General features: G+C 40.5%; 1 pseudogene; it reads left to right on the top strand.

Moving 5' to 3' along the window:
* The first annotated feature begins 610 nt into the window (after nucleotides 1-610).
* LOC141991333 (SCAN domain-containing protein 3-like) lies at nucleotides 611-2,398 on the top strand (annotated as a pseudogene).
* Nucleotides 2,399-16,947: the final 14,549 nt, after the last annotated feature.

Raw genomic sequence — 16,947 nt, 5'->3', positions numbered from 1 at the left:
TTATCAGCGTAAAAACAATTTATTTATTTAATTTATTTGTTTATTTAATAAACCAACAATAAATTATACATATTCTGTATACATAATAACTATTCATAAAATTGTCCAATTACAGGCCTATATTAACTACAATAAAGTATTAACAATCTTCTCATTTTTAATTATGAATATAGGTAGACAAGAATAAAGGTATAACAAAGTACAATAATAATAAAAATACAACTATAAATAAAAGTATATAACTGCAATGTTTTCAAATTTCATACCACAGAATATGAATAGTTTTTATTTTTTTGCCTTTCGACATGTAGGAGTGCTGTTTCGGTCAGTGGGGAGGCCGAAGAACAATGTAGAAAGCAATGGAACTTTTTAAAACTTCCTAGCTTGCTCGCGAGAGTGTTTGAGACTGTTCTATCGTGGGAGCAGTTACCTCCACCACTCACCGCGCAAGACCAGCTACTTGCCAGACTGGTGGTGGGGTAAATATAGGGCAGCACGCATCCATACATAATAGTAGTAAATAAATGTTTGCAATAACTCGAATTAACTTGCGTCCGTTATTATTCACGAATCAGGAAAATTATTTTTATAGATTTTTTATTAGTATATTATGGCCGCGATTAAGAAAAGGAAGTACAATGAAGACTACATTAAGTATGGTTTCACCGTCATGGAAAAAAATGGGATTGATCATCCTCCATGCGTAGTACGCCACACAGTTCTCAGCAATGATGCCTTGAGACCTAGTCGTCTTGAGTGACACTTGACAAAGAACCACAGCGCTTTGAAAGACAAAGCGAAAGAGTTTTTTGCCGCTAAAATTCAAAAATTTAAAACGCACAAAGCTGGACACTACTGGAGCTTTTCATCAAGCGTTGGCCAAAGTGGCAGAAACATCTTATGAACTGTCATTGCTCATTGCTAAAGCCAAAAAAGCGCACATAATAGGAGAAACTCTTATGAAGCCTTGCTTTTTGAAAGCAGCTGATATTGTGCTTGGTGCTGAAAGCAAGAAAAAAAATATTGGAAATTTCACTTTCCGACAATTCCATGAAACACCGCGTCAATGATATGGTGAAAGATCTAAAACTTCAAGTTGTGGAGGCAGTGAAAGTTTCTCCTTTTTTTGCAATTCAGTGCAACGATACCACTGATGTAGCACAATGCTGTCAGTTGCTTGTGATATGTTTGATTCATTAACGATGGAACTGTGAAAGAAGAACTGCTTTTTTCAAAGGAATTGATGACCACATCAAAGACTTCTGATGTTATGAAAACAGTTTCCGACTTTTTTGAAGAAAATGGACTTTCATGGGAAAAACTGGTTGGTGTATGCACAGACGGCGCTCCAGCGATGCTTGGCTCTCGCTCTGGTTTGTGACATTGGTGAAAGAAAAAAACCCAGCCGTAACCATGACTCACTACGTCATACACAGACAAGTGTTGGCTGCTAAAACCCTTCCAGATGACCTATGTAACTCATTGAATTTGGCCATCAAAGTTGTCAATTATGTGAAGAACAGCACTTTTTGCAGCTCTTTGTGTGGGTTTGGGAGCAGACCATAAAATTCTTTTGTTTCACATGGTGGTACATGGCTTTCCAAAGGGAACATGCTTTCGAGATTCAACTGAAAGATGAAGTGGAAATTTTCCTCAAGCAACAGAAAAAAGAAGAGTTATATCCCGAGTTATATATGGATCAAACATTTCAACTTTCACTGGCATACCTTGTGGACATTTTTGAATCTTTGAACAATCTCAGTTTGAAGCTACAAGGAAACAATGCTGCAAACACTATAGCGCACCACGATGCCATCAAAGCGTTTACAGGGGAAAAAAATCAAGCTTTGGAAACATCGAATGCAAGCTCAGATGCCTAACTTTTCATCTTTTCCAACATTTTCATCACTCACTGAAAATGAAGGTTTCCAAGAACTTTGTAAAGAGGATGCGAAGAACAAAATTGTGTCATCTGGACTGCCTTGCTGATGAATTCATCCGCTATTTTCCAGACAGCTTTTCTGGAAACCCCGTTCATAAATTAGCATGTAGTCCATTCAACATTGATGTTGATTCATTGCCAGAAGCATTGCAAGAACAAGCACTCAAAATGAAATATGATTCAAGTGCGAAAGATATTTTAGAAAACTTAAGCCTGAAGGAATTTTGGATAAAATATTTCCCAATTTACCCGAAAGTTGGAGAAGAAGCGCTATGTATTATTCTTCCGTTTTCGTCGACATACCTCTGTGAAAAAAGCTTTTCAAGTTTAGTCATAATAAAAACGAAACAAAGGAATCAACTGGATGTCGAAAATGATTTGCGTTGCGCACTTTCATCTTTCAAACCTAGGATTTCCCAACTCGTGAAGAAAATGCAGCATCATCCTTCACATTAAATTTGTTTTGTTTATGCTATTTCTTATTTTAAATTACATTTTTATTAAATTTTTGTGCCAAGAAAAACTATGTGCTTATTTTTAATTTTAAATAAAAAAAATATACCAAGTTTTTGTGTTTATCTTTAATTTTAAATTATGAATTTAATTTGTTAAAAGGAGGTTGGATATGGTAAAGGAGAGGTGGGGAAAGTGAGGGTTTCTCGAAAATTGAAAAGGGGGTGTGATGCTGAAAGTTTGGGAACCAGTGCTCTAATGCATTGTATTGGATCATTTTCCTTTGCCAGTTTCTTAGTGGTATAGAATTGTGACTTCTGCTTTCTGTTAAAGTCTCTTCATTTTGTTGTTACCTCATCCTTCCAACCAATCCCTACCATATTTGACATCCTGTCTGACACCTAGATGGTCAGCTCTGAGACTATTATTCATCTGTACAGCATGTAGCACAAAAGGGCCCTGGTCACTGAGCTGCTATGAGAATATAGATAATCATGCCTTCCATCCCAAAAAGGTTCCAAAGTATTACAAGTACACGATTCATTTCGCCCCTGGTAGAGATTCAGCCATATTATTCTAGAGTAAAGTCTAGTCACTGTTTAATAGTTCCCAACTGTCCCCAGCGCTGAGGGCAGGAAGTGAAGAAAAAAGTAATCAGTGAAAAGTGGAAGGATAATTTCTGAACATAAATTTCACCTTTATCTTCCTCCCTTCCCCTCCCGAAAAAAGAGCAGCATGGGCTTTCAATCTGAACTCATTCAGTTTAAGGAAAACAGACAAGAAGGAACAAAAATACTTCATGATAGAGCATATGACTCACTAACAGCAACCACATTGAGCCACCTCGGATAGGTGCCCACAAAGCAGACACACATTTAGAGAGTACAGTTCACAGGAAAAACTAGAATTTGGCCAGCACAATTATTTGATGTGAAAGGAGTGGTTGATAATTTTCTATTTAAGTTCACATCCTTGGGATGAACCCAAAAATTTAAGTCTTCAAAAAACAATATGTTTCCTCTCCTTTTCTGTCGAATCCTGGTAAATCTACAAGAGTTTAATGAAACCATAAATTCCTCCATGGACTCTATGAAAATTGAAAGGGTTCTCCTGAAACTTAGAGAGCTTTTTATGAATGTAAGCCAAATCTGGAGTTTGTAACTCACTCATTTTATTTTAAGTTTTAATTGCCAAAATGCACAGATGGAGCCAACTCACAGATTTAATAGATTTTACAGACTTCTACTCTTGTGAAAGGTACCATAGAATCTTCATGATCACAAGTGGCTAGGTTATGGTTCTAACCCAAAAAGGTACCACTGCAGCAAAACATTTCCCTCCACAAAACCATAATGGAACAATGACTTGGGATGCCACTTTCTGAATCATTAAAGTCAGTGCTTTAATTTATCTTCATCTCCCATCCAAGCACTGAAGAGACCCAACTTTACTTTGCATGCGATATTTGACAGGGTAACAAAAAGAGGTAGTACAACCGAGGTAATGATAAGAGGGGGATGTGGGAACCAGGACAAAAAACACTTTCAGGAGGCACGACTAATTCTAAGATGCAAATTGAAAGACATTACCTGTAATTGGCCAATGTGCCCATACTTTTAAATTAATTTGAACAAAATTTAATGAATGGTGATTGGTTTTAGGTGTTGTAAATTAGCAACAAATCCTCTGCCTTAAGTGGAAACACAAACAATAATAGATCCTGTTTCCACTTCTTTGGAAAGAATATAGCCATGATTCAACTTAGCCTTGGTAATATTTGTTATGTTTATTCTCATATCCCTTGTCAAATTAAGGCATGCTATTACCTCTGCTATTTAAGCAGGGGGGTGTTGGTGTGGTTTTGCCTAAGTTAAAAGTGTTTTGTCAAGAACAAATCATGCCAAACCAACCTAATTTCTTTATTTAAGAGGGTTACTAGCCTAGCAGGTAGGGGAAAAGCAGTAGACATGATAGAACTTGATTTCAGTAAGAGTTTTGACACAGTCCCGCATGACATTCTCATAAGCAAACTAGGGAAATGCAGTCTAGACTAAATTACTTTAAATGCAGTCTAGACTGAACTACTATAAGGTGGATGCACAACTGGCTGAAAGGCCACACTCAAAGAGTAGTTATCAGTGTTTTGCTGTCAAACGAAGGTGTATCCAGTCGGGTCCCGCAGGTCTCAGTCCTGGGTCTGGTGCTATTCAATATTTTCATTAATTACTTGGGTAATGGACCAGAGAGTATGCTTATAAAATCTGCATATGACACCAACCTGGGAGGAGTTGCAAGCACTTTGGAAGACAGGCTTAAAATTCAAAACCACCTTAACAAATTAGAGAATTGGTCTGAATCCAGCAAGATGAAATTCAAGACAGACAAGTACAATGTATTTCACTTAGGAAGGAAAAATCAAATGCACAACTACAAAATGGGAAAAAACTGGCTAGGTAGTAGTACTACTGAAAAAAATCTAGGCATTATAGTGGATCACAGATAGAATAAGAGTCAACAGTGTGATGCAGTTGTGAAAAAAGCTAATATCATTCAGAGGGGTATTAACAAGAGTGTCGTATGTAAGACATGGAAGTAGCTGTCCTGTTCTACTCAGCACTGATGAAGCCTCAGCTGGAGTACTGTGTTGAGTTCTAGGCACCACATTTAAGGAAAGATGTGGACAAATTGGAAAGAGTCCAGAGGATATCAACAAAAATTATACAAGGTTTAGAAAAGTTGACCTATGAGGAAAGGTTAAAACAACTGAGCATGCTTAGTCTTGAGAAAAGAAGATGACTGAGGGAGGACCTGATAAGAGTCTTCAAATACGTTATAAAGAGGACTCTGGTCAATTGTTCTCCATATCCACTGAAGGTAGGACAAGAAATAATGGACTTAATCGGCAGCAAGGGAGATTTAGGTTAGATATGAGGAAAAATTTCTAATTATAAGGATAGTTAAATTCTGGAATAGGCTTTCAAGGGAGGTTGTGGAATCTCCATCACTGGGATTTTTCAAAAACAGGTTGGACAAACACCTGTCAGAGCTGGTCTAAGTTTACTAGGTGCTGACTCAACACAGGGGGCTGGACTTCATGACTTCTTGAGGTTCCTTCCAGCCCTCCATTTCTATGGTTGTTACAGTATTTTCCAGTCCTGTATTTTTTTTCATTCCTTTCGGCTGCCAGTGCCTAGAATTCTAATCCACAGATTTACTGATACTTTGTTAAAGATTACAACATCCTGTTTAAAGTTAAAGTTGGACAAGGTTAGAAGAAGCAGAGAATAGTGCATTCTACTCTCCATTGGGAGAGCCAGCTTTTTAACTAGACCAATCTCAAAGGCGGGAGGGAGGGAACTACTCTAGAGCTCAGGCAAGAGGCTCACTGACTTCAGGGAGCCCAATTTTGAGCAGTACTGAGTACCTGCCACCCGCAGTGAAGGCAATGAAAATCTTGACATTAAACTTCACTGGAAATAAAATCAAGTCTATTTACCTGAATGCAAGCTGAAGGTGCTTAGGAATTCTCTGCATATGGCCAAAGGGGAAGAGGGAGAATGAGTCTATATTCTGATAGCTAAGGCAAACACCTAAGGCAGGAGATGTAGATTGAAATTCCTCCTCTGAAGCAGGCAGAGAAAATATTTGAAACCACATCTTCCAGGTGAGTGCCTTAGCCGCCAGGATCTGGAGTCATTCTCCCTCTCCCCCTTTGGCCCAATAAATATTCAAGTACACATACACAAAATGGAACAACTTCAGCAAGAGAGATTGAGAGCAAATAGCCTATAGCCTGCAGTTAGGATGCTCAGCTGGATGCCTTTTTATTCTGAATTCTCTTCCTATCCATATTCCTCCCTTTTATTTTACCCAAATCGACAACATGTTCAGGTCCTTCTTGGGGGTTGCTGGTAACAAACCCAGAATCTCCTTCCAAAGATAACAGCTGCCTATCAAAACAGCTGATTTTAGATTTCTCAGCTTTAGAATATTACCATCAGGCAATAATTCTTAGCCAAGCAGCAGAGTGGCTCATTCCCCTCATGCCACAGAGCTCTGAATTGGCTCCAGCTGGAAGCAGAATTGATTGCTCTTTTACCCCTTTCTAATGCACTGCACACTAGGTCTACTAAATTTAAATATCACTCCCTTCTACATACTAAGGCTACTATCTGAGGCAACTCAAAACTCTGTATTGCAGGCAACGCCATCATTTGGCCAGATTGGATTAGGAAAGGAATTCTGACCACCATTCAGTTTATTGAAAGGTGATACTTTCCTCCCTTTTACAATATTAAAAAAGAGGTTCAATCTAGAGACTAAGAAGGAGTGGCAATCTATCCAATTTAAATGTGCAAACTCCCCTCCGTTTGGCCCTGACACTTTCGCTACCCCGATCCACCTGCACTGCTTTCATTTCTCCAAATATTACCCAGATTGCCAAAACCTCTGGCAACACTATATGCACACTCGGCCAGCAAATTTGAACTAAACACGGATCCCCTAAAAAAGAAATGGGTTGAAGAACTAGGCCAATTATTGTCTGCTAACCAACGGAAACAAATTTTAGCCGATGCTCTGAACTGCTCCTGGGACCTCCATTTAATTTAGCGGAAAAATGATATGGAGGATGCATTGGACTCCTCTCTGACTATTCAAAACAGGTGCCGCTAAGTGAGACCAATGTTGGCACTGTGACTTGGCAGGTGCTAACTTAACCCATGTGCTGTGGGAATGCTCCTATGTGCATAGGTTTTGGGCAGAACTGGACTGCAGAGTTAATTTTTTCCTATCAAATAAAATTGTGTTACAAGCTAAACATGTAATTTTAAACCTAATGGGTGTTAATTGGAAGCTGAAGAAAGTCTTTCAGCACTAGTAATTCTAAAAGACTAGTACTACAAAAATGGAAATTGAAAAAGCAACCAACAATTGAGGACTGGAGCATAATCATCATAAGCATGGCCACCCTGGAAAGAAGTGTATACTGGAACAAAAACACCCAAGAAAAATTCTCAGATATGAGATGCTTTCCTGGAAGTATCTGACTGCTCCTAGTCAGTTCATGGCCCATCCCCACCTCGCCTCCTCCCTACCCACTTCTTTCCATTCCCATCTCTATTCCCCACTCAGAATTTTGCTTCTATTCTTTATCATATTTTAATATTTTCTTCTTTAACTAGTTGGATTTTTATCAGCAAAAATTGTTTGTTTGTAACTTGTGTAATGCAAATAATAGATTTATATTTTAACCATTTCATATAATTAAATGTTTAAAGTGTGGCTAGGGATAGGTAGCAAATGGTTCATATATCATGAGATGTTTATGTATATTTTGTCATGTCATAGATGTGTTAAAAAATTAATACAAAGTTAAGAAAAAAAAGGATGTTCAGCTAGGAAATCCGATTTCAAGCCCCTGCTCCAAAGCAAGGACTCAAACTCAGATATGCCATGTTCCAGGCAAGTGCCAAAATCACTAAGCTAAAGGTTTCAAGGAGGAACTTATATTTTTCTGCAGTTGGCCCTGGAAACTGTTTCCCAGACAAAACTAATCAGGTCAAGTTCATGATTAGTTTCAGGTCAGCCAAAAACCGTATTTTTTGGTGAATAAACTATTAGTCCAAAAAAATTGTGTCCTGCTCCAGCTATAATACTCTTTTGTCCTCTACCATTGGTAAAGTGGCCCCTACCGGTCCTCTTCACTACCTTGTTCTCACAGATCACACTGGTTTACGGATGATATGTGGTAAATGAAGCAAGAGTGCTGGTGGCAGAAGTCTTTTGTTGAGGCTGATCAGTTGCAGCATTTCATTTGTGTTTTTGTTGTTGGTTGTTTTTTTTTTTTAAGTTATGTTGTGGGTGTGTGAGAGGCAAAGAAACAATGTTATCTTCCTACACCATAGCATCTGCAAAATCTTGGACATCAGATTTGTTTTGGACAGTAAATAGCCTGGTAAATCCAGAGTGTCTCAGCTCCGTAGCTGGCCACTCCTGTTGTGAGGAAATTGCTTTATTTTGTGGTCAGGCTTCATCAGACTATGGATGGGCTGTCTGTTATTGTAGTGGCAGAGCAAAAAGTCTTGAGGGAAACAAAAGCCTCATCTTCTCTGCTAAAGTTTCAGCCACGGATACTCACTGAGGTATTGGAAGTGTTGAGAAAACTTGGTCCACAACAGTCCTTTGGATCGAGGGTGAAAGCCACTAGGGAAAGTACTGAATCCTTTGCTTGTGGAAACTGTCAACACTTCTCAGTGGAGGACAAGCTGCTTATTGCTTTGAAGGAAGCATTAGTGCAGCCTTTGCTCCATAAGTCATCGCTTGGCACTGACAGTCTATTGATCTAGCTATATCATGGCGTCTCGCCACAATCTTCGCCAAGAAGGGATAGCTCTCACAGTAGCTACATGCCTTTGGTCTTCCTGATCCTGACCAATCTGTGCATAGAGGTGGATTTGGAAGAGAGACCTCATTGGTTGAGGATCTCCTCGCAAGGGTTGAAGATCAGGTGGTCCATGCTGGTATTTTTAGATGAGCTGCCTTTGATAGTTTATATGCTGAGTCACCTACAGGCCCTGGCTGGTGTGGAGGGCCCTCAGTGGCTTCAATCTTATCTCTCAGATCTCAACTGGTAGTTGTGGGCAGTTGTTCCTCTTCCCAAAGAGCTCTCAAAGACTGAGGTGCTGCAGGGTGTGTCACCCTGTTACTCGTTCTGGTCAATGAATGTGTAGGGCTCACAGGTGTGTTAAAGAGGAGGAACAAGGCCTAGTGTTTTTGGTAGGCTGATGACTCAGCTGTATGTCTGTCTCATCCAGCATGGATGATGCAGTTCAGCACATCAGACAGTTTCTAGCTGAGATTGTGGCATGGATTGGAGCAAACTAATTGAAGGTCAATTTAGACATGAATGGAAATGGTGGCTGTGGGAAGCTGCTATAGGAGATGCAGAAGTAACCTCAGTCACTTTTCTACAGGGAGTACAGCTGCTACTAGTTACTAGGGTTCATAATTTGGAGAAGGGTGTATTTTAACACCCTCGTTGCTGCTTGGCAAATCATACAATAGCAGTTGCCCAGTCAGCTTTTTACCACCTGCATCTGGCTAGAAGGGTGAGACCTCCTTTACCTAACACAAGACCCTGGAGTCATCCAATGAAATTAATAGGCAACAGGTTTAAAACAAACGTAAAGTACGTCTTCACACAATGCACAGTCAACCCGTGGAACTTCTTGTGACGAGGTGTTGTGAAAGTCAAAGCCATAACTGGGTTCAAAAAAAGAAATAAATGAGTTCATTGAGGTCCATCAGTGATTATTAGCCAAGACAGTCAGGGACACAACCCCATGCTCTGGGTGTCCCTAAACCTCTGACTGTTATAAGCTGGGATGGGATGACAGGGGAAGGGTCATTTAATAATTTCCCTCTTTTGTTCGTTCCCTCTGAAGCATATGACACTGGCCACTGGGCTAGATGGACCATTGATCTGACCCATTATGGCCATGCTTATGTTCTTATAACCTATCTTTTCAGATGTGGACCTTGCCACTGTTATCTATGCCTTTTTTACCTCAAGATTAGACTCCTGCTACGCACTCTCCATAGGGCTACATCTTAAAACCATGCTGAGACTGAAACTGGTACAGAAAGCAGCAGTTCACTTACTAAATGGAAACACATGACACCAGTGCTCTGGGACCTGCACTGCCTGCCCATCAGTCTTCGGGTGGAGTTTAAGGTATTAATTATGACATATAAAGCCCTGAACAGCCCAATCCAAGGGAGCAGCACCTCATGCCATACTGCCATAGCTGTGGTCAGAGATGCTCGAGCTGGATCCCCCTGTAAAAAAAAGGAAGGCCCATCCGACAGGGCACTCTCTGGAACTTGCTTCCTCCTGAATTTGGTGGCCTTCCAGGCACTCTGCAAAAGACACCTGTTTGATAGGCTTTTTGGAGAGGGCAGAGAGTTATGCTTCCCAGAATTATTTTAAGGGGTGCAAAGGAGTTTCTATAAACGCCTGGCTCGTTCAGTTCCCACTGAGATAAATTATTTCAGTGTTGCTGGCATTGTGTTGCATTATTAATGTGTGTTAGGATGCCTAGAGCCTTGGACAGGCATCTTTTTATTATTTTAAATCTAAATAAATAGAGACGTAAACCAAGTCACCTGCTAACATTCAATTCCCAATGCATGTTGACACCTTCCTTTTGAGTTTTTAGCAAAATACCTAATCTTCCTGGTAACCTAGATTTGATATTTTATGCAAAACAATTCAAGAATAATTTTCAAGAATACAACTGGCTTGTCAGCTCCCTTCCTGGCAAGTACTGAACCCTTTCATAGAGACATTTTGAATTGAAGGCTAAGAAGCAGCAGTGCAACAGTGCCATCCCCTGTCCACAGAAATCATTGTCTCTCTCAAAAAGGCAGAGGTTTAAAATCCTCTTCAGAAACCTGCTCAGTCTGTACAGAACAGCAGCATAAAAGCAATTGTGTGAGGCATCTTATTCAATTAATGTGGCAGGGAGTGTTGTGATATTCGCTGCACATATGGAATGCTGATTGTAAATGAATTTCTTTGTGATGAGCAACCAAGGGCAAGTTGCATAAAAACCTATAAGAGCCACTTCAAAAGTCTGGAGGTTATACTCAGTTTCCAAGGAATCATCCAGTATAAAAGTTGGATGGGAGGCTGCATCCCTCTTTTCCAAAGAGTGGAAAGGTGTGGTACTCCAAATTCATGGGATGTTCTAAAATCCACAAAGAGTGGATTAACCATTAGAGTGGATGAAGAAAAACTAGAAGCAAGTCATTTTACCTATCTAAGGAGTGAGATGTGCAGTGATGGTCACACCATGCTAGATGTCAAGCACCAAATATCAAAAGCATCCAACAACTTTCATAAACTTGAAAAGATGTGGAGAAAGTAGCATGATTGTCCCTGACACAAAAATATAAATTTGTCACACCGGCATCATGAATGTCCTCCTTTACCAAGCAGAGTTATGGAAATCTACAACAGAAATTGATAAGATCTATTCATTCCAAAGTAAATGCTTATGGAAAATCTTCAGAGTCCATTGGATAGGGTTTCTTGCATCAGAAATTCTAAGCAGAGCAAACCAATCTGAAGCATCAAATACGGTAAGATGACGACAATGGACTTATTTAAGACAACGCTCAAAAACTTTTCCCTTCAGCAAACAGAAGTTGGTCCAAAAAGGGATATTACCTCATGTACTTTGTCTCTCTCATATTTAGGTCATGTGTTATGGATGCCACCAAACACAATTTCCAAGTGATAATATTGACACCACCTGGAAAGAGAAAAAAAGAGGGCAACCTTGAGAAACATTATGCAGAACAATAGAGAAAGAAGCCAGATCCATCAACATGACACTCAGAAGCCTGAACAGACCAGCGCAAGACCAAAATAAATAGCAGAATCTGGTAGATGCCATATGTGCCTGATGATGCAGAGGATATAAAAAACTTCTCTGCAGGCTTGTTAGGAGATGCTGCTGCACAGGGCCATATCTCCAGATCTATGGAGCCCTAGAATTCACAAAGGGGTTTCATGGGGTTAGAGGAAAGGGCGGGATCTCACTGTCAGGCAGACAACTCCTTTTTCTGACTGATTTTAGCTGATTTTCCATTACTTTCTTCCTCTCCTAGTCAAAAATCTGACAGGCAATCTAATCCAAAAGTAGTAATGTAATTTACTGATCATGCACAGTTAGCAATTCCTTGGGTTTGGCAATGGAATTGCAAGCTGATTCTCTGTTTCAGGGGGAATGTCGCTACAGTTAGGAACAACTCGGATATCAGCCTAAATTGCCTTCTCCACTGGAGGAAGTGAAGAGCGGAGGAAGAGAAAAGAGCAGGTGGAAGGAAACAATGGAAGTGTTTATAAACATAACACTAAAAAACAATACAGAAACATATAAAATACTGTACTAGTGAACACTGATATCCCAAGCCACTACAACATTAAGTGCATCTGAAACTAGATTTATTTTTCATAGCTCCCTCCAGCCTTCTCTGCTTTCAATACAACGTTAGACTGGAAAGCTTGATTAATAACAAACCTCCTTTCCAAGGAGCTCCAGTCTTCTGCTTTCTCCAGAATAGTGAAATCTTGGTGCCTCAAACATTTGCTATTACATGGTGACTTTAAGGGAACCCTAAAACTTCGTAGCCCATCAAGCTCCTATACACCCATGGTTGTGATCATCTTGACTCAGCAGAATCTAAATACCTTTCTTTAAAAGCAACCAAAAGATTTTTGTTTTGTTATTTTAAACACTTAGGTTTTTTTTCAATGTACATCTTCATCTGATCTGGTATGGGGGTGCAACCCCTTAAAGCACAGACACACTGGAATTCAGAAATGATGGCTCTTTCAATTTTTCATTAAGTAAGTGCTGGTGTAGTAAGATGGAAGACTTCGCTGCTTTCATGCAGTTATTCCACAATTCTCTCTCGTCTTCCCTGAGAAGAGAAGGCAGCAGATGCATGGAAAGCAATGGGAGAGAAGCATTTAAGGAACTCCAGAAAAAAAAAGCCAAACTTTTGTTTCATTCCACTGTCTCAGCTTTCCTTAAGCATTCTTCCAAGAGGCCTCAGACCTCCCATTTCTGGTTTTGGGACACTACTATAATCTAGAATAGTAGATACCCATTCAGCACATGAGTTTCGATTTTTTTAAATGCTCTAATTCCAATGTGCAGTTATGATTAGCATAAAGCTCACAGTGAAGTGATTTATTGCGGGGAGGGGTAACTGAAAAGATAACAAGACACATGTCGCGGGGCCAGTACATCCCATCACCCTGGGGGTGGGGCAAGGGCATGATATCCCCACGAAAAAGCCAATAGGGTTTTGCCTAGCCTCGGGGTTGCGTAATCCAATGGCCAGAGTCCATAGGACTCCCCTCGGATGCAGGATAGTGTGGCCCAATGACCAGAGTCAATACAAGCCCCCTCGGATGCAGGGTAGTGTTGCCTAGTGGCCAGAGTCAATACAACAGCCCTCAACCGTAGGGTAGTGTGGCCTAGTGGCCAGTACCTGGGATCCGTCACCGGGGTGGGGTGGCCCCAGTAGGGGTCCCGTGCCCATCCAACTCCACCAGGCCCCGACCCAGGACCCTAACAGCGGCAGAGCAGTCCACCACTAGGTCAGCAGGAAATCCCAACAAAAATGCTGATCTCATGAGGGTGGGAGGTACCACGCCCTCACCCTCCCTAGGTCACTTCCTACTGACTTTCCTGCAGCAGTGGTCCATAGGGTATCGGGGTGTCTAGGCTCCCCCACGTAGGATGCTCCCTGGGGTTCCGATGGCAGCAGGCCTCTGATGTAGGTCTCGGGCTCTTTGGCTCCCATAGGTAAGGGCTGTAACAGCTCCTGGGCTGGAGCCTCTACCAAGGGTCCTTTCTCCTTGGCAGTCAGCCCAGACTGAGCTGGGCTTCTCCCTTTTATACTGCAGCAGCAGTTGGAGCATGCCCAGCAGAGTCAAGGGAGCGTGTCTTCGGCTGCTAAAAGCACTGCCTTAACCCCTTCTGCTCCAGTGTGGGGCCAGTCCACCCCATCACAATACATTAAAACACATTCTAGATACAGAAGCTAAATGGGTTAGGATTGACAAGAGGATATCTAGATTAACTAGTTGAGTTTTACTCAAATCCAGCCTGGTTTGGGAACAAGCAGGAGTTTTCACCAGTTTATAGATACCCAACAGCTGAATGTATATTAAACAAATTGGACTCAATTTTGTAATGGACAGGTAGCCACATCACGATTAGCTCTAAGAGTATGTCCACAAAACTTTAAATTGAAATTAGTTGGATTACCATTTAATTCAAAGGTAATTAACATGTTTGTAAAGTCTAGTGTGGACACTCCTCAAATATTTGAGTTTTACTGTTGGGTTAACAAACATTAACTACTTGAACTTACTGGCAATCCATTAACCCCAGGTAAAATGTCTAGTGCAGACAGACCCTTTGTTGAAAGTCTCAGCAATGTGGGTAAGAATTTAACGGGCATGGAGAATAAATTACCCACTTATCCACAGTAGAAGTAGCTCTTCAAAAAGGCTGAGTATACTGGTGGGCAAGTTGGCACAGCATCCACAGTGTGGAAAAAGACATTTCAGGTTTGTAAATCCATTTTTAAGACACATCAAGGGGGGAGGAAAGATTGCTAGGAGTCACCAGGCAGTGTTGGTAAAGTTGTTGATCTCACCGGGTGAGCATATGTTGTTCATAGCTTTCATGATTTAGTTTATTTGGTTGGGACCTGTGGCAAGCAGCAAGGGAGTTTGATTTCTGCCTTAATCTCTTTAACTAGATAGAATCTTGAAGCTGAATTGCTCTTTGGGGACCAGACATTGGATTCCTGAAAGAGAGGTTTCATTGCATGTTCTTTGTGACCACCTCTGTTCAGAACTGGGTATAATAGTACAATTCATTGATTTTACATTAAGAATATACCTAGATTCTGTGTCACACATTTCTCCTCCAACAGGAAGTCAACCTGAAAGGCCCAACAAACTGCTATTGCTCAGTGGAGGAGCAGGAGTCAGTTATTCAAGACCATACCCCATGAAGCCTATTGTATCACAAACATGGGAACAAAGGAACAAACTGCATTACAAAGTAAGGTACATGTCATGGGTTATGTCTCCAATCAGATGTTGAAGATATGTCTGGACCTGAGAAATAGCCACCAGATGATTACAATTTCCAGCAGGTCAACCTCATAGTTTATTCCGTGTGATACAAAAGGAACTCTGAATATAGTGTTTTCCCCATGGGAAACATTTGACTGTGGGGGTCATTAGATAGCAGAGAGACCACATTTGGGGATATCCAGGGAAACGCTTTTCCCTTAACACAAACTGTGAAGATTTTAAAGGTTACAGAGTAAATATATGCCACCTGCATGTCTACCTTTGCCAATCTCTTTTGTGTTTTAAGTTCCATCCATGAATAGTACAATGTATTTTGCTGTACTGGCTCAATGCCAAACAGAGGTCTACATGGAACTAATGAAATTTTCCTTATTTGAAATGACTCATCCTGTGCATAAAATTGACTATGAGAAACCAGTCAGAGACATTGGATTAACATTTATAAATTCATAAAAAGATGAAACAGCAGCTTCCGTGAAATAATCTCAGTTTCTGAAAATCATAGAAAATATTCCAGTAGTGAGAGGATACATGATTATATTTTCAAACAGCAGTAATCAGGAGACCTTGATATACCTCTTCTGTTTGCTCTCTGCACTTTTAGAGAGAAGGACATATCAGATCAGGATAGAGTGAAATAAAGAAATGTAGTGCCAAATCAGATCAGTATGGAAATTAAATTTGGTAATGTGATGACCAAATTTATCTTTGCTCTCTTCTGTAGATATTATATAAATAATATTAAATACATTATAATAAATAATAATAAATTCTAACTCTTTTTATATGGTGTGATGAGTTCCCCCAGGGTGCCACCTGCAACTGGGGTAACACTGAGCCTGCCTCACCCACCAGCCTGGGCTCCCTCTCACACTGTGCTGCTGTGACAAGTTGCTAAGCTCTCCAAGCTTGCTCTTTCACCCACATACACACAGGTAGGATATACCGAAATTCTTTAACCAGCCCCTGCATGGGAGGGCACAGCTAAGGTACCTTCCAGTTCCTAAGGCATGCACCCCCCTTTAGAGGGTAAATCCAAAATTATACCGTCTTGCACTGCACAGGGAACTGTACATCGTAAGCTCATAACATTCGCCCCCTCCCTAAATGTGGAGAGAGATATGCAACAGCTTTCTGCCCCAAGTTATAATTTACACACACTGGTTTTAGACAAAACAAAAACAAGCTTATTAACTACAAAAGATAGATTTTAAGTGATAGCGAACAGGTCAAAGCAGATTACCTAGTAAATAAACAAAACCGCAAACTGAACTTAACATACTAGATAGGTAGGATATGAATTAGCAAATTCTCACCCTGAGTAATAAACAGGCTGGCAGATTATTAAGGCACAAGCTGCCTTGGCTTTCCCAGGTTTTCATACACAACCTAGCAATTCCTTAGCCTGGGACCATCACTTCCCACAGTTCAGTCTTTGTTCCTCAGATGTTTCCAGGTGTGTTGGTGTAGGGAGAATGAGGTCCCATCATGATGTCATTGTCCCCCTTTTATATATTCTTCCAACTTGCTGAAAAGCTCTTTTGCTGTCACCTGGGTCAAACAGTTCCCATTGTGTAATGCTCTCTGAGAGATTTCTGTTGTACACAGTTCCTAGGGTAATCCTTGTGCTTGCGTGCATTTCCTCAATGAGCCATTAACATTGTTTGGCCTTTTTACTGTTGTACCTGAAAGGCTGTTGTGGGTGTTTTCAACCTCACAACATGTTTCAGTGGCACATACACAGCCAAACTTCAAAACTTCACGTACAATGATAGTACATACAATGCAACAAGATATTAATGTCTAGCAGATCAAGACTTTTAGAATGATACCTCACAAGGTATACTTTGTACAAAACGTA

The sequence above is a fragment of the Natator depressus genome, chromosome 7 (genome assembly GCF_965152275.1).
Source record: "Natator depressus isolate rNatDep1 chromosome 7, rNatDep2.hap1, whole genome shotgun sequence".
Taxonomy (NCBI): Eukaryota; Metazoa; Chordata; order Testudines; family Cheloniidae; genus Natator; species Natator depressus.
This window is presented reverse-complemented; position numbering and strand designations above follow the sequence as displayed.